Raw genomic sequence first — 18,894 nt, 5'->3', positions numbered from 1 at the left:
TGTTAAAGAGTTAAAAGCCAATGGTAATTATTTTTTGAAGTGTTAATTTTAAAACAAGGGGAAACGACAAATTTTTTTAGCTCACCTTTGTTCCCTCTTATTTCCATTTTCCTAAATTCCCTATAAATATTAACCCATTTATAAACCAAATACCGGTATCAATCAGAAATTATACAGGTTGGATCCATTAATTTAGAACTGATCATTTTAATTTAATGTGCTTGTCTATTTCAGTTACAATTCAGATATTTTTCTTAATTCAGAATAAAAGGCTCAAGCAAACAAGATTTGAAGCAGCAGCATTAAGTCTTCCACATTCTTCTAAAGCTCTCTACAAAATATCACAGAACAAACATACCAGGCTCTAATTAATTGGAAAATAGCTTGAGAAAAAGCTTTGACAAGAAATTAAGAATCAAGAGAGGAATTAAATATGGAAATAGAAACCAGCGTTATCGCCCTCAGCCCAAATAAAGAGAATATTCTTAAAATATTGCATGGATGATATATGACTCATTGTAAACTAGCATGGATGAACAAAAACAGCTCCTCTTTTTGTTGAAATGGTTGTGAGGAAAATGGAATTTATTTCCACATGTGGTGGTGTCATCGCCATGTCTCTTCCTTATCGTCTTGGATGTTTTTGGAGATTGGTGAAGTTAAAAATGAAAGAGTTAATCTGTGTTTACAACTTCTAATGCAAACTTTTAACAAATTAGGATTTTTTTTAAAAAAAATTGCCATTAGGATGTCTATGGCTAAATACTGGAAAGATAAAAATTATGATTGTGGAGTTCTTGTATCAAAATTTTGGCACAGCTAAGAAATTGACTAACACTTTTAATCTACATTCTAGTCAAGTTAAAAGGAAAGCCTTCTCAAATACACAGTCTGATTGTATATTTTACTAAACAAAAGCCAACATTGCTTTATTCCAGATCAATATATTAATATGTGGGAGAAACGTTAAGGAATTATTAGTATGTGAGTTGAATTTTTTTTATCCTGCTTTTAATATTTTTATAGATAACTCAAGGCAATGGGGGGCATAACTAATAGTCCTCCCTCTTCTTATTTTCCCACAATAACAACATTATTGTTATTGGGTTGATTTGAGTGAGAGTGACACCCAGCCAGATTTCATGCCTGATAGGAGTAGAACTCACACTTTCCTGGTTTCTAGTTTGATGCCTTAACTTCTTTACCAAACTTTTAATTCTTTATGTGCAACTGTTGGATTTTACTGCATTGCTTATAATCATTGCACATTTTTAGAACATTTTTAAAGAACGATGAACTCTAATTTATAATTTTATATTTGGTTAGATAATGTTTTGTAAGGAAATCTTACTATGACATGCACAACCACACACTCAGTGTTGATTTAAACAGGGATTACTATTTCAAGTATACAGTATATAATATACTAACATTTTTATTCCTGCAATTATTTCATATGAGTATGTACTATGTATATGTGTATGTATGTGTGTATACAATATGTGTGTATATATGAAACCATATATTTTGTATATTATGGGTAAAATAATGTACAGGTAGTTCTTGGCTAATGACCCAACTGAGCCCCAAAATTTATGTTGCTAAGTGAGACGTTTGTTAAGTGAACCTTGTCCCATTTTACGCCTTTTCTTGTCATGGTTGTTAAGTGAATCATTGCAGTTGTTAAGTTAGTAATGCAGTTGTTCAATGAATCTGGCTTCCCCATTGATTTTGCTTGCCAGAAGTTTACAAAAGGGGATCACATGATATAAACCACTTGCCAAGCATCTGAATTTTGATCACGTAACCATGGTGATGCTGCAACAGTCATATGTGTGAAAAATAGTCATACGTCACTTTTTTCAGTGCTTTTGTAACTTTGAACAGTAACTAAATAAACTGTTGTAACATATCTGTACATATAGTGGGATTATGGTTGAAAGAACTGATAGCTATCCTGTTTCCCTGAAAATAAGACATCCCCTGATAATAAGCCCAATTGGGCTTTTGTGCGCATGCACTAAAATAAGCCTTCCCCCGAAAATAAGCCCTCCCCGAAAATATTTAAACACAGAGCTGGAAAGATGGCAAGAGAAGCCCCATCTTGCTCCACATGCCCCAAAATAATAAGACCTCTCCGAAAATAAGGCTAAGCGCTTATTTCGGGGTTAAAAAAATATAAAACAGGGTCTTATTTTTGGGAAACACGGTAGTGAATTGATTATTGTAATTTCCATTGTCTAAGATGATCAGAGAAATTCATAGCTATCTGAATAGGAAAGATTCCTGATTTAAATATATTTTGTCTACACTAAAAGCATTGATTTTAGTACACCAATTACAGATTTGTTAAACCAGAGCACTTGAATTTAATCTGATTTGCCAATTCACAGTTTGGTTAAGCTGAAGCATTTCGATATAAGCTGATTTAGTATAAATTGATTCTAAACCTCTTTAAATTTCAACAATTTAGCTTAACCGGGCTAAGGATAATCACCTTACTGTCGATGGAGAAAAATACATTGAATTCTGATTACCAATGTATGCATTGGGCTTTCCTCAATATTAATATGTTAGATTGACTTTGCATGCAGAGAAAGCAACAGAAATTACAAATTGCATTGCAGTCACTGAGCTTTCATAGCATTCTGGGCATTGCAATGTGCCTAAAGAAAGGCTATTTGATTGAATTATGGTCTTTGTATAATGCTAAACTGTAAACATATCTATTCTGAAAAAAAGAAGTGATGAACTTTAAATTTCCATTTGAGCCATTAATGCACCATTGCAGCAAAAGAAACATGGGCAGTTTCTTTGTGCCTCCTTTTCCTCTAACCTCAAATATTGTAATTTGTTAAACTTCAAAGGGTATGAGAATCAAAGAGGATGAGATCGCAGATCTTTGAGTTAGCCATTCACTGCATTGTGCCTTAAAATGATAAATGCTATCATATTCATACAGCTGCTTGGGATTTCTGGGAACTTTGCCCAACACCACTGAAAGGCACCATACAGATTATAACTTCTGAAGAACAAATGGAAATGACTATCAATGAGTACAATCATACAGCACAGGCTTGCATGGAGAAATGACAGATTTATGACTTTTCCAGTTGAAAGGCCAAATTCCATGTGACATCAACGATGTGAATATGAAGCCTTGTCACCTGAGGAAATATCAGCCTTGGGTAGGGATGACTTTCATTAAAGCTACAACTTTGTGGAGTTGAAAGCCTGCTGGCTTATATCCCGTGCAATTACACAACCAGTTTAACACTTCAAAGCAAATTAAACAACAACAACGGTGTCTACAGCTTGGAGAGCTAGTGCCACTTAGATTAGATCATCACCTTGTGTTCTTCTTTTTGACATTCATCCTAAAAACTGGCTCTGCATATTTTTCTGACACAGCTACTGTATATGCTAGCTTCTAATTAAATCCCGAGTTAAGTATTCCTACTTTAGCTACTTCCATGAAGTAACATCCTTCATCTTGTCCAACCAAACTTTTGCTTCTTTGTACTTGCGAGGACCTCACAAATCCAGATGGTCATGATAACTTCCCTGCTGGAAATAAAATAAATTGCACCAACCCAAATGCACTTCAACTTTCTTCATTAAAAACAGCATTCTCTATCAAAGCCATGTTGTAAAGCTTACCAAAACTTGATAGACCACGAGAATTATTCCAGTTTAATCGCGAACATGAAATTTACTTTTAGAATAAAGGTAAAACCCAATTGCTAAAAATTAAGGAGATAGTTTTTTAAATTAAAAAGACTCTAGATCTCTTTAAAGCTGTCGGAGAGAAATTAAGTGTTTTAGTATAATTCTATTTACAAGCAGCCCTTATTTGTTGTAAACATTTTGTGGTTAGCGAAACCTCCTCAGAATGTTATTATTGAAAACTGCAGGGCAAAATTCTCCACCAAAGTGAGGTAATGAACACTCAAAACTGTACTGTAAATCCTACAATATGTTAGTGCTTACAAAACAAAGACCTAGTGAAGAAAAAGATGTATTCATGTTCTATCGTTTCCTTGAAATGTCCACTTTAGAAAGGAACACAGGTGATTGGAGATAGCTGAAACAAAATATCCTTCATTGGCATGCTCAACCACAGTGATCTCCACTGTGTCAAACTCAAGTCCCGTGGGCCGGATCTGGCCCATGGCTTGTTTAAATCTGGCCCACAGGGCTGCCCAGGAAACAGTGAAGGACTGGCATGAGGTGCTTCCACCAGCAAAAATGGAGTTCGCGTGTGGCTCTCCCAAGCTCCATTTTTGCTGGCAGAGCGCTCAGGCCACCACAGGCATCCCCGATACGAGTGATGTCAAGCAGGTCACACCCACCCTGGCCACGCCCCCCCAGCCTTCTGAGGTCAAACACAACCCTGATGTGGCCCTTAATGAGTCTGACACCCCTGCACTATGATCTAAATCAGGGATGTCAAACACAAGGCCCACGGACCGAATCCAGCCCATGATGTGGTCGGATCCAGCCCGTGGGGCCATCCTGGAAAATGTAAGGAGCCGGCCCATGTCACTTCAACACAGTCTATCCAATGCAAAGAGGAAACATCAGACCAGCGTGGCTTCGGCCCAGTCTACCCAATGTGAAGAACAAGACAAGCCTGCTAAGAGAATGCACCCAAAAAACCTGGCAACTGAATTAATTCATTTTGGGTGGATGTAGGCCCTGCCCGGCACAAACTCCAATTTTTTTTTCTAAAGGTTTATTCAAATATGGACAAAGGTGGATCCTTCCATAAGATTGGAAAAAACTGAAATGATTTCATTCGCAAGCTTTTATACTTTACAGGGTGCCATAATCAGGAACTTACAGAAGTTTGCTCAATAGTAGATAAGTAAGGAAAGTACCAAAAACCGAAGCAACGTCCCCATAGCAATAAGCATTCTAAGCAGGTTCTTCTAAGAATTTTTGTGGTTTTCTCGATTAGCCTTCACCATACCCAGGATCTCGTTTACCATTTCAGCAAGAAACCTGATCATCAGAATCCTGATCAACAAAGTGGAAACAGAAGGTGTTGTGTCAGGCTTGCTGACCAATCGTTGTACAAACTATGAAACATAAACTTACCAAGTAGGCCTCACATGGATTTAAAGGTACAGGTAAAGTTTCCCCTTGCACATATGTGCTAGTCATTCCGGACTGTTTCAAAGCCAAAGAGCCAGCGCTGTCCAAAGACGTATCCGTGGTCATGTGGCCAGAATGACTAAACGCGAAAAGTGCACGGAACACTGTTACCTTCCCACCAAAGGTGGTACCTATTTTTCTACTTGCATTTTTACATGCTTTCAAACTGCTAGGTTGGCAGAAGCTGGGACAAGTAACGGGAGCTCACCCCGTTACGCGGCACTAGAGATTCAAACTGCTGAACTGCCGACCTTTCGATCGACAAGCTCAGCATCTTAGCCACTGAGCCACTGCATCCCTCAATCTATTTTACTTACTATCATATGGATTTAGGCATATGCTAATCAAGATACAGCTTAGAACTTCACAGGGCAAAGAGACCTCTCAAAATTGTAGATTTTTTTTAATGTGTTACATATGTAGCCTTCCTGTGTGTCTCACATGGTCCCCAGTAACTATTAAGAGATAGTGTTTTGGCAGATATTCACATCTTCTGTTCAAAGAGAGCCTTTCATCACTCCATCATGGATTTGTTATGCATCTGGGTGACATTCAAGCCACACGCGATTGCTACATAGCCTAATTCTATATTAGCACATTAAGTAGAGTCCCCACAGCTTCTTTTAGCTTAAGGCCTCAGCATGCCTAAATCTCATCCTGCCTTCCCCAGGAATGAAGATATCTTGGTTTTCTGCGATATATATTGTATTTGAAGAATGCCATCATGCTCTCTCTCCATTTTTCTCTCCTCTGACTTTGCTGTCACAACTCAGTGCAGACTTGAATAGAAAAAAAATATTTGGTTTCAGTCTTCCTGTTTTACAAAATTGAATTCTACTAAACTAGTTGAGATACCCTATTACCGTGATGGCACGCAGAGCCGTCTCTGTGGGCACGCCAGCCATCGCATCAGCCCAGCTCCACTACGCATGCATGCGCACCTCCCGCCAGCCAGCTGGTCTTCGGGTCTCTGCCACACATGCGTTGGGGGTGGGACCCATGGGGGATGTGCACACATGCATGCGTGGGGTGGGGTGCATACATTGGGGGGGTGCAGGTTGGTGCAGGAAAATTTCCAGGCCCAAAATGGGGCTTGGGGGGGGCCTTGTGCACCCTCCTTGCCCCATTTTGGCTTCCAGGTTGGTGCAGGAAAATTTCCAGGCCTAAAACAGGGTGCGGGGGCCTCATGTGACCCCCCCGCACCCTGTTTTAGCTTCCAGGTTGGTGCAGGAGGCTTTCCAGGCCCAAAATGGGGCGCAGGGGTTCGGGGCGCATGTGCAAGGGGTGCTCGCATTGCATTTTGTGGGTTCTGGTACACACGTGTGCATTTGCATGTGCGTGCATACACTTCGGGCACTCAGCACCAAGAAGGTTAACCATCACTGCCCTATTATGTTATATCACTGATGTAGCTAAAGGATTATTTATTTCTTAGATTTAGATTTTTCCTGTCACTTAGGAACTCAGCAAACCATACATACTACTCCCTCCCCACTTATTTCCCACAACAATGACCCCATGAAAGAAATTAGGATTAATGAGAAATACTGTTTTAAAGTCATCCAGTGACCTTCCATGGCTAAGGGTGAAATTGAAGCTTTGTTCCAAGTGTGGCCAGTACACTCCGCTGAGGATAAAAAAATCAAGGTTTATTTAATTTGTACTTTGCAAACAAAGTACTTTGTACTTCCTGTAAATTGTGGATTTACAACCACAATTGAACTCAACATTTCTGTTGTTAAGTGAAACATTTGTTAAGTGAGTTTTACCCCATTTTACGACTTTTCTCGCTGCATTTGTTAAGTGAATCGCTGCAGTTGTTAAATTAGTATCACGGTTGTTAAGTGAACCTGGCTTCCCCATTGACTTTGCTTGTCAGAACGTCACAAAAAATGATCACATGACCCCAGGGAGCTGCAACCGTCATAAATAGGAGTCAGTTTGCCAAGAGTCTGAATTCTGATCATGTGACCATGGGGATGGTGCAATGAACTTAAGTGTGAAAAATGGTTATAAATCACTTTTTTCAATCATGTTGTAACTTTGAACGGTCACTAAATGAACTGTTGTAAGTTGAGGACTACCTGTATATAACAATATATAGTTATGTACCTCTTATTATCAGACTAAGATCTCTAATCACAGAATATCTGTGCTACAACAACAAATTGTCTACTAATGTTCTATGTGATGACAGCAAGTTCAAGTTTTTTACTTTATTTAAGTGTTTGCTTAACCATATCATACTATTGGTTTAATAATTAGAATGTTTACTTATTTATTCAGATATATAGCTTATTTTGATCCTGTTAATGCTTTATTCTGAGTATTTATAATGTTTAATTATAAATAAACACAATCATTTCATTTATATTTCATGTATAGTCACGGTATAGTCAGCTGGTACCATCACTGACAATAGGGGATGAGATCTTGCTCCCCACAGAGAGGGCCCGCAACTTGGGTGTCCTCCTGGATTCACGGTTATCTTTAGAAGATCATTTGACGGCCATGGCCAGGGGTGCCTTTTATCAGGTTCACCTGATCCGCCAGTTGCGTCCCTTTCTGGATCGGGACGCCTTGCGCACGGTCACTCACGCCCTAGTTACCTCCCGTATGGACTATTGTAATGCTCTCTACATGGGGCTCCCCTTGAAAAGCACCCGGAGGCTCCAAGTGGTCCAGAATGTAGCCGCACAGGTGATTATGGGCGCAGCTCGTTACACCCATGTAACACCTCTCCTACGTGAGCTGCACTGGCTCCCGGTGGTCTTCTGGGTGCGATTCAAGGTGTTAGTTATCACCTTTAAAGCGCTCCATGGCTTAGGACCTGGGTATCTATGAGACCGTCTTTTGCCACCAATAGCCTCCCACCGACCAGTTCGTTCTCACAGGGAGGGACTACTCAGGGTACCGTCAGTCAAATTATGTCGACTGGCGACTCCCAGGGGGAGGGCCTTCTCTGTGAGGGCTCCAACCTTTTGGAATGAACTGCCCCCTGAGATACGAAATATCCCTGATCTCCGTGCTTTCCGCCATGCCCTCAAGACCCTGATGTTCCAACAGGCGGGGCTAAACATACGAACATGTAAATGATTTTTTAAATGTTATCTAATTCTGGGTTTTATTTAATTGACCAAACTAAGTAATAATTTTAATTAGCAATTTTATGATGTTTGTGTGTCTATATTTTTCTTGACTGTACACCGCCTTGAGTCCTACAGGAGAAAGGCGGTATAGAAATATAATAAATAAATAAATAAATAAATAAATAAATAAATAAATAAATAAATAAATAAATAAATAAATAAATAAATAAATGTGTCAGGCATCCAAACAAATTTTAAACAAAGAATGCTATGGATTGTTATTATTGATTTTTTAAAGTTACATACTGTGGTTTGTGTCTTTAAATGATATACATTTATACTATACCTTCAGAGTAGCAAGCACTAAGTAGTTTCATTTTAGCAACAAAACAATACAGCATATCACCATTCCCATTTATAGCATTTTGATAGCACTGGCAGAAATACACATATACATTCAATACATATATTCAAGAGATACATTCTTCGTACAACTTTGCCATTATTTCTGAAATTGCAAATTAAGAGCAAAAGAGAGGTATTTCCAGAACCATCAAATGATTATTGTGCTTTGGAAGATGAATGGCACATCAATAGACTGGCTTGTTGGAACACCATAACATAAAATGCTCTTTCTAATACTTGCCAATGCTTGGATCATTTTATGAGAACTACCGTATCATTAATTGAACAAAAACAGCTATCCCAATAGATGTGTTGTAATTACCACATAAGAGGCATTATCTCTTAAGCTACTTTTTCATTTCATGTTTGAATTGATTATTGCTGGGAATATTATTACTTAACTTACTGATTCTCATAGATACTCTGCCTCAACTTGAACACAGAAATTGCATCAACATAAAGCATAAATTATTTTGCTGAAACTATACATAATACAAATATTACTATGTATAGTTCCTCTTGAATTATTTAAATTAATCGATCTGAAATCAATCTGCATTATCCCAATTTTTCAAATACTGTTTGAAAATAGGAATGCATACATTACAGGGACTTTTTCTGACCAGCTTTATGGAATTGTCCTCGCATTCCCCTTAGTACAAATATGCTCCAGCAACTACATCATGTCATATAATCACATAATACCAGACCAGCACTTCCCATGCGAACATAAGATTCTACACAGGATCCCAATGTATAATATTTTAGTGCTCTTTCCAAAGAGAGCTCTTTTTTTTTCTTTTGCAAATGTGTTATTTTTGCTGTCTTTTTTTTTGGTCCTACTGCACAGAAGGTTGATTTAAACTAGAAAGGAAACCTAGATTCTTCCAGCTGTATGCTACTGATTTTGTCATCAAGAAATGCATTCGAGGTTGCCTACTCATCGGCCATCTCTGAGTACTGTTGGCCATGCTGGAGTGGGGTGGGAATCTCCATTCCCACCCTACTCCAGGGGAAGAACTGTAAAATCTCCATTCCCTCCCCACTCCAGCAGAAGGATACTGCAAAATCTCCATTCCCTCCCCAATCCAGGGGAAGATTACTGCAAAATCCTCCTTTCCTCCCGATCAGCTGGGACTCGGGAGGCATAGAATGGATGGGGGTGGGGCCAGCCAGAGGTTGTATTTACCGGTTCTCCGAACTACTCAAAGTTTCTGCTACAAGTTCTCCAGAACTGGTCAGAACCTGCTGAAACCCACCTCTGATCTCTCAACAATTGTCTGAAGGGATGGACAACCTGATGAGTGACTAAACCAGTTGTTCAAAGCATCTATCTACATCACCCCAGTCTGCTCAAGTCCACATTATGGAGATATATTAATAGCTTGTTTCCCCCACTAGTAGAGTTGGTCTATTTGTGGGAGTATGAAACCAGAAAGATCCACCCAACACTTTCCGTAACTTGTCTGCCAATGAAATTGCAAGAAAACTAGAAAGCTTTCCAAGTGTGCAGCATCACTTCTGCCAAGAGAAAGGATGAAACTTGCTGCTTTTTGATGGGTTGTGCCAGTTCTATCATAGCTTCCCAGCTTCCCTGGAGCTGAGAAGGAACGCAGACTGTAGTCCCAACACATCTAACAGATTTCAAGCTGTGAGAGATTGGCCTGCATCAATTATTATGAGAAGAATGGGCTGTAAAAAAACTCTTATACTTTCAAAGTTATACATGTTAGAAGTTTTTTACTTTAATGGAAAAAGCCACCATTAAATGGTTCATGACTTCACTAGCTAAAAAGTTTGTGTTGATGGAGCATCATAAGAATAGCAAATAAAGGCTCTTTACTCAAATCTCCATGGAGATGCATAAACTTTACAGAGCAGAGCCCTATATTCCTTGCATACAGATTTGGTTTTGAAGGGTTTCCTCCCTCCTTCAGATTGATTAGCAGGTATCATTATACACATGAATTAGTTCATCTAATCAGATGATAAAAGATTACTCATGTGATGAGCTTATAATTTGAATGCACTCTGAGCAACAGCGAATGCTAATTAAATTTTAAACTTTAATAGATAAAGGCTATCAGAGGAAAGTACTATATGTAATTTTGAGTCTAGGAAAAACATCCACCTAAGATCCTTTATAAACTATATATTTAATGGGGTGGTATCAATTAAGGTACGGTCACCTCCATCCACATATAATGCAACTACCAGGAAAGTTTTAATCTTAGGCAGAAGCTGTGTTTTCTATTATGATGCCACTTTTGTGCCACACTGACAGTTAAACCAGGGGTGTCAAACTGGCGGCCCGCGGGCCAGATGCGTCACGCCCAGGCCACACCCACCCCAGCTCCACGAAGGCAAAAAAGTCACAGTACATCACTTGACATCAATGTGATGCAGTGAGTTTGACACCTGTGAGTTAAACAGTTAACCTAGTTTAAATTATAGTAAGAATCTTGGTTATCCATGGCATAGGGCCTAGCTATCTTCGAGACCGCCTGCTGCTACCGATGACCTCCCATCGACCCGTGTGCTCCCACAGAGAGGGCCTCCTCAGGGTGCCATCAGCCAAACAATGTAGGCTGGTGACCCCCAGGGGGAGGGCCTTCTCTGTGGGGGCACCTACCCTCTGGAATCAGTTGCCCCCAGAGATAAGGAGAATCCAAGACCTCAGTGCCTTCCGCCGTGCCCTTAAAACCCACGTTTTCCAGCAAGCCGGGCTGGCTTAAGAACAAATTTTTAAATGTTTTAATTGGTTTGTGATTTTTAATTTTGGGGCCAAATTTATATATATTTTAATTGTTTTTTAATATTTGTATTTCATGTTCTTAATTCTGGCTGTACACCGCCCTGAGTCCTCAGGGAGAAGGGCGGTATATAAATTGGAAATAAAATAAAATAAAATAAAATAAAAATAAATCCAGGCTACCTGATATAATTGCAAAAAAATAAAAATAAAATTTTTTTTGGAAAAGCAACATTTCTGTTTCTTCTACTCCCAGTACCCCAAGTTTGTTCTTACAATAGACAATGTTTTTGCAGCTTTGCCGGGGTAGTAGAAACTAATTTGTTGAGGAGCCTAAATCACTTATTTAGAAATGTATTTCTACCAAGTGGATTCAAATGAACAAAGGAATAAAGTAGCATGGCAATGAAGCCAGGCCAAACTGGTGCCCTCCTTGGACTGTAATTCTGCACTTAAATAAGAAACTCAAAATATTTTATGATAAAAGATCAGATGATTGCCAATAATTCTGCAATATCACAGGAATGATGGATATCAATTTGGGCCATACCTATAATATAAGTGAACGTTCCAACACATTTCAACAATGTTTGCTATTCTTTCTTTTTAATGACAGCCTGAGCTGCACTTTTGTCTACAAGTCAAAGCATTCAAAACTATACTAAATCTACAAGTACATTCATTAATTCCATTCAGCAGAGTATGACATCTCAAAGAAAACATGATATTTCTGTATTTTCATTTATTTATTTACTTTCATTGTATGCTTCCCATTCCTGGATTCTGGGTGACTAACAAAAACATTGATGATAATGATTCCAGGAAGTGGTTTTTTTTAAAAAAAAAAACCTTTCATTTATAACCTAACATTGAAGTACCATTTCCTGGCTATTAACTTCTCAAGAAATCTCTAACTTTCCATATGAGCCACATTCTTGTGTACAAAAATTATTTCCTTTGTTCAGTATAAGCACAACTGTTTTCTATAGTATAAAATCATTATTAAGTTCTATGTTACCAAGCTGAAAAATGCAAATGTCAGATATATCTTTTTGCTGTGAACAAAGTAGAAAAATCTGTTCTGTCAATAATTGAGGTAACCATAATGATTCTCAATACTTGCAGAATGTTCTTCCCAAACGCATATAATTATTTTTTAAACAATTTTGAGCATGCCAAAAAATGCTGTTATACAGTATTCGTATCTTCTAAGGAAGGCAGAGGCAGTTGTGGACTAATGATGATCTATTAGTGTTCTACAGATCAGTGAACAACCAACATAGTTCAGAACTAAATTCTAGATTATAGAAAATGGAAATTAAATAATATGGAATGGAAGCATATAATCCCATATAATGAAAATAGTGAGGCACATGGTAAATTGCACAGAACTCTGGATCCTGTAACACATGATGCAGGGGGGACCACTAATTTGAATTTTATTTCTTTCTTTAGCTGCCAATTTTAAGCAAGCAACTCTTTTAAAACAACGTTAGACATGTTCGTGTAAGACATGAACAGAGGCAAGAGTCATAAGCACTGTATGCAGGGGTGAAATGTAAAATGTATTACTACCGGTTCTGTGGGCGTGGCTTGGTGGTGGTGGGGATAATGTGACTGGGTGAGCATGGCCAACTTTTTTTAAAAAAAACTTTTCAAAGCATTTTTTCTAATGCTTTGAAAAACCTCTGGCGATCAGGCAACTCAGCTGGGATCGTCAGAGACTTTTCAAAGCATTTTTTTTACCATCTCTTCAGCTAAGAGGTTGCAGAAAAAAAATGCTTTGAAAAGCCTCTGAGGATCCCAGCTGAGCCGCGCGATCATCAGAGCCTTTTTTTTTACTTTTAAAAGCATTTTTTCATCGTAAGAGGTTGTAGAAAAAATGCTTTTAAAAGTAAAAAAAAAAGGCTCTGATGATTGTGCGACTCAGCTGAGCATGGTAGGGGGGGGCGCAGGGATTTTTGCTACCGGTTCTCCGAACCACCTGCTGCCATCACTACCAAATTGGGCGATCCGGTCCGAACCGGGAGCATTTCACCCCTGACTGTATGTATGACAACTCAGTTGACCAAAATAAAGCCACAATAAAAATCTAATATAAATAAATAAGGGCTATATAAATACATGTGTTATTAGAAAGAGTATGTCCACTAATGTAACTGTTGTACTGAATGCAGTTGATAGAATTTCCAGAGGCAACTGATTGTTCATAGTGAGGAGAGACAGTCAGACTAAAAAGTCCTTGATCTGATGAAGCCCAGTTCTTATAACTTTATATATTAAATTGCAAGGGTAGATTTCCTGCTGCCCTTTGACTAATTTCTAAATCTTTTTGCAATCAGCAATCAGGCCTCTGACTAAATCCATCTGCCTTTGTTTGGCAGACAACTAGGCAGAGAAACAGAGGGCAACAGAAAGAAAAGGTAATGGTAGAATGAAGAAAAGTATATAGAAAGGAATAGAGAAAAGGCATAAAAAGACCAGCCACCATGTTGGCCTTTAATCTGCCAATAAGAGGTCTACCATAGATCAGAAGATATGGATTGAGGAAAAGTGGTTCCCCATCCTTTGGAAGCAGAAGCGAGGAATGCAACATCCATCAGTAGACATCTTTAACAGAAGAAAATGTTTCCTTTGAAAACATAATCTCTCTGATCTTTGATGCCTCCTGAACAGAAAAAAGACACAATTTCTCAATCTGTGGTAGTCAATCATTTAAGCAATATCTATTATCAACAAATCACAACAAAATAGATTACATTCAGCTCTCTTTCAAAAAGTCAATTATTTATTTGCTTTATCTTCTCCTTCTCCTTCTTTCTCCTTTGCATAAAGAACTATCTGATAAACTGAAAGACAAAAAGGATAAGTATAAAAAATGGAATAGAGGGACAGATAACTAAGGCACATACCTTAGTTTTATATATGTACATATATATACATTATACATATATATAACCAAGGCAACTCCCAGCATATAGCCTGAATCTGCAAAAATGAAGTCAGGAAAGCTATGGCTCAGATGAACTAAAACTTGCAACAAGTATCAAAAATAATTTTAAAAAGTTTCATTCAACATATAAAAAATAAGAAGAAAGTCAAAGAAACAACTGGTCCACTAATGGGAGAAGATGGCAAGGAAGTGATGGGAAAATGATAAGACAAAACCTGTCCACCCCAGATGAGTTCAGATCATTAGGACCTGATGGATAATGTCCCAGAGTTCTGAAGGAGCTGTCGGACATGCTCTCAGAACCATTGAACCATCTTTCAAACATCCTGGAGCCCCAGGGAACTACCAGAGCACTGGAAAAGAGCTGATGTGATTCCCATCTTCAAAAAAGGGATAAAAAACAGATCCAGGAAACTACAGACCAATCAGCCTGACATCAATACCTTGGAAGATCCAGGAAAAGATAATCAGGCAGCAGATCTGCAAATACCTAGAAGCTGGCAAAGTTATAGCAGAAGTCAACATGGGCTTGTCAAAAACAAATCATGCCAAATAAATCTTATTTCATTCTTTGACAAAGTGACTAAATTAGTGGACTAGCGAAGTACTGTGAACATAGTATACTTGGATTTCAGTAAGGAATTTGACAAAGTAGACTACAAGCTACTTCTTGGTAAGCTAGGAAAATATGGGATAGACAACATCAGCACCAGATGGATTTGTAACTGGCTTGACAAACTATATTCAACATGTAGTCCTTAATATAACTACATCTACATGTAGGGAAGTAAGCAGTGGAGTATGCCAAGGCTCTGTCTTAGGCCTAGTACTTTTTAATATCTTTATAAATGATTTAGATGAGTGAATAGAAGAGAACTCATTAGTGTTGCAGACAACACTAAGCTGGCAGGAATAGTCAATACCCCAGAAAATAGGCTCAAGATCTGGATGGATCTGGACAGACTTGAACACTGGGCCCTAACCAACAAAACGAAATTCAATGGAAAGAAAAGTAATGTTTTTTATTTAGGCAAGAAAAACCAAATGTACAGGAACAGATTAGGTGCAAATTGGCTCAACAGCAGTAACTGCAAGAGGGATCTTGGAGTCCTAGTGCACAATCACTTAAATATGAGCCAGCAGTGTTCTGCAGCTGCCAAAAAAGCCAATGCAATCCTAGGCTGCATTAACAAAAGAATAGAATCAAGATCATGTGAAGTGTCAGTAACACTTTATAAGGCCTTGGTAAGACCACACTTGGAATACTGCAGCCAGTTTTGGTCACCACAAGGTAATACAGATATTGAGACTCTAGAAAGAGTCAAAGAAGAGCAACAAAGATGATTAGGGGGCTGGAGGCTAAACCATATGAAGAACGGTTACAGGAATTAGGTATGTCTAGTCTAGTGAAAAGAAGGTTTAGGGTGACATGATAGCAGTGTCTCAATATTTGATGGGCTGCTACAAAGAAGGGGGGTTAACCTATTTTCCAAAGCACCAAAAAGCAAGACAAGAAGCAATGGATGAAAACTAATCAAGGAGAGAAGCAACCTAGAACTAGGGAGAAACTTTCTAACGGTGAGAACAATTAACCAGTGGAACGCCTTGCCTTCAGAAGTTGTGGGTGCTTCATCACTGGAAGCTTTTAAGAGACTGGATGACAACTTGTCTGAAATGGAATAGGGTCTCCTGTTTAAGCAGGGGATTGGACAAGAAGATCTCCAAGATCCCTTCCAACTGTTATTCTTGCCGTCCTTCTTTCATCCTCCTATCCATATAGTATAATATTACCATGTTTATCACATTCTTACCTATTTTGTCTCCTCAACTTTGCTCCATCATTTGTAACAAGACTTCATCAGTGCAGGAATCAGTTTTCAATATTCTGGTTTGGAAACAGGGGAAGAATGTTTGAACATATGCAAAACGCATTTCACTTACTTCTAAACTGCTGTGTATTGTATTGTATTGTATTGTATTGTATTGTATTGTATTGTATTGTATTGTATTGTACTGTACTGTACTGTACTGTACTGTACTGTACTGTACTGTACTGTACTGTACTGTACTGTACTGTATTATTCTACTGTATTGTGTTTCATTGTATTTGACTTTAAGTCAATATTGACTCCTGGCAACTTTCTGTGCTAGTCCCTGTAATTTTCTTGGCAAGGTTTTCAGAAGTGGTTGTTGTTGTTGTTTTTTTGCCTTCTTCCTTGGTGTGAGAGAGTATGACTGGCCCAAAGTCATCCAGTTCAATTCATGCTTAAGGATGAACTTGAACTCTTGGTCTCCTGGTTTCTAGCCAGGTACCTTAAGCCACTACAGCAAACTGGCTCTTCATATGTTAAGGATGCTTTTGAACTCCCACTGAATCAAGAATTTTTTTAAGTAAACGTAGTATAAAATTAGTATAAAGTAATTTAGTAGTAGTATAAAGTATAAAATTTTTTTATAACTTCTTGGTATTTTTTAATAAAACAGCATTTATTTTCCATTTAAAATAAGTTTCTGGTTATATAGTTCTCTTTCTTTGTTTCAGTGGGACAATTGGGAAGAAGGATTATTTTAGTTTGTTGGGGGCAATAATAGCAAGAGTCTTCTTTAAAAACCTTTGCTTCAACAATGTGGATTTGTTGCCTGAAAAGGCAGTGCAAACACTCCAAGGATAGGCTTGTAGTCACATCATTTCTTTACATTTATATCAGGGGTGAAATCCAGCAGGTTCTGACAGGTTCTGGAGACCTGGTAGCGGAAATTTTGAGTAGTTCGGAGAATCAGCAAATACCACCTCTGGCTGGTCCCAGAGTGGGGTGGGAATGGAGATTTTGCAATATCCTTCCCCCAGGAGTGGGGAGGGAATAGAGATTTTGCAGTATCCTTTCCCTGGAGTGAGGTGGAAAGGGAGATTTTGCAGTATCCCCTTCCCCTGCTACACCCACCAAGCCATTCCCACCAAGCCACGCCCACAGAACCGGTAGTAAAAAAATTTGAATTTCACCACTGATTTATATTATATTCCCCATATTCTGCTGAGTCGTATCTTCTATGGGGACTCAAGCAACAGTTCACAAAAAAGTGTTAACGAGTTAGTTAGCTTGGTACCCAATTCATAAATGTAAAGTTACTTCCACAATATACGAATGGACATGCAAACACACACACGTTCATAGGACCTGAGATTTTTACCCTGCCAACTTAGTTAAGACATCCAGAAGAGATGGGGTTCATTTTACATTTTATTTCATGGAACCTTTATATGCATCATAAATTGCTTTTGAAAAATCCACTCAATTTCAAAACAAAGCTCCCATATGGTATGGAAGGCTGTTGTTTAAGAAACACACGTCCAAGGATGTTCAGCACAAATAGTTCTTCAGATGCTACTCCCTTTCTTTCACAGGTGTTTTCTGCTCAGGCACACACACAGTGGATCCCTTTCATTTGCATTTTCTGCTTAAGATACTTGCCACTTATTTCCTCAATATTCCTGTTGATAAATACAGTCTGTTTCATTTTTAAACCTGTCCTCCTCAATGATCAAGTCTTTCTATTTTTGGCATGCAATACTGTAAACAGGATTTCGATTTTTTTCCCCATGCTTAGGTCAGATTAATCAGTTGTACAGGCTGTTCTGTCCCTGTACCACGCACACACCCAACCAGCCAGCTGAGGGTTAAATAAACTCTTCAAACACTCAACGTCAGTGATAAGGAACTTGGCAGCAACTCCATGGCTGCCTGCCAAGAACTTTTACTCCGATAACACAGACAAAAATACACACAGTTTGAATAGTCCAGTTTGTAATTAAATCCACAGCAAATAGGAGTTGTGTCCAAAGGTGCAAAGTGACTCGCCAGAGATTAGCTTTGTCCGTCACAGAGTCCGAATGGCCACCACACTCCCTTTTATAGCCTGTGGGGTGTGGTCCAGTGACTCAGCTTAATCTTTGGCACGCCTCCTTTTCTGCTGCGCACGCTTGTCTCTCCGACGCTGGCGTGGTCCAACGCAATGTTTCTTCGTCACTATCCGACGGCTCGGAAACAGCTGACTCCTGGCCAATCTCTTCTCCTTTGGGAGATACCTGAGGCATTGCCAGAGAGGAGGGTCCTGGAGAAGGAGGCCTGGCCGTCTCCTCTCCTTCATGTTTGGAGCCTTCTTCCTCCGATAAGATAGGCTCGGAGGACGGAGCCACAACACAGGCAAAAGGTGGTACCTAACTCAACAGTACCGACAAAGATATAGGTACCCTTGTAAGACTATAGATTAAGCATGAATGAGAAGTGTATTGTAGCTGTCAAAATCAATGTGATTTTGGGATGTGTCCTCAGAAGTATAGTACTGAGATCACGGCAAGTGACAGTTTTGTACTATGCCATGCTGATCAGAATGCACCTGGCATATTGTATCTAGTCTTGGTTGCCACAATAAAAGAAGATGCTGAGTGGAAAGGAAAAAGAAAAGAATGCAGAGAAAAGCAACAGAGAAAGAGGGGACTTGAAGACCAAATCCTATAGAACAGAGGTCCCCAACCTGTG

The 18,894-nt window shown here is 38.9% G+C and overlaps 1 protein-coding gene across 2 annotated transcripts in view; it reads right to left on the bottom strand.

Moving 5' to 3' along the window:
- FGF14 (fibroblast growth factor 14) overlaps positions 1–18,894 on the bottom strand; it is a 364,608-nt gene that overhangs the window by 20,487 nt on the left and 325,227 nt on the right. The gene's annotated exons all lie outside the window — the stretch shown is intronic.

Source organism: Pituophis catenifer, unplaced genomic scaffold (genome assembly GCF_029215685.1).
Source record: "Pituophis catenifer annectens isolate HBS135680 unplaced genomic scaffold, rPitCat1.0.hap2 SCAF_4, whole genome shotgun sequence".
In the NCBI taxonomy this organism is placed as follows: Eukaryota; Metazoa; Chordata; class Lepidosauria; order Squamata; family Colubridae; genus Pituophis; species Pituophis catenifer.
The sequence above is the reverse complement of the archived record's forward strand: the minus strand, read 5'-3'. Positions and strand labels throughout refer to the sequence as shown.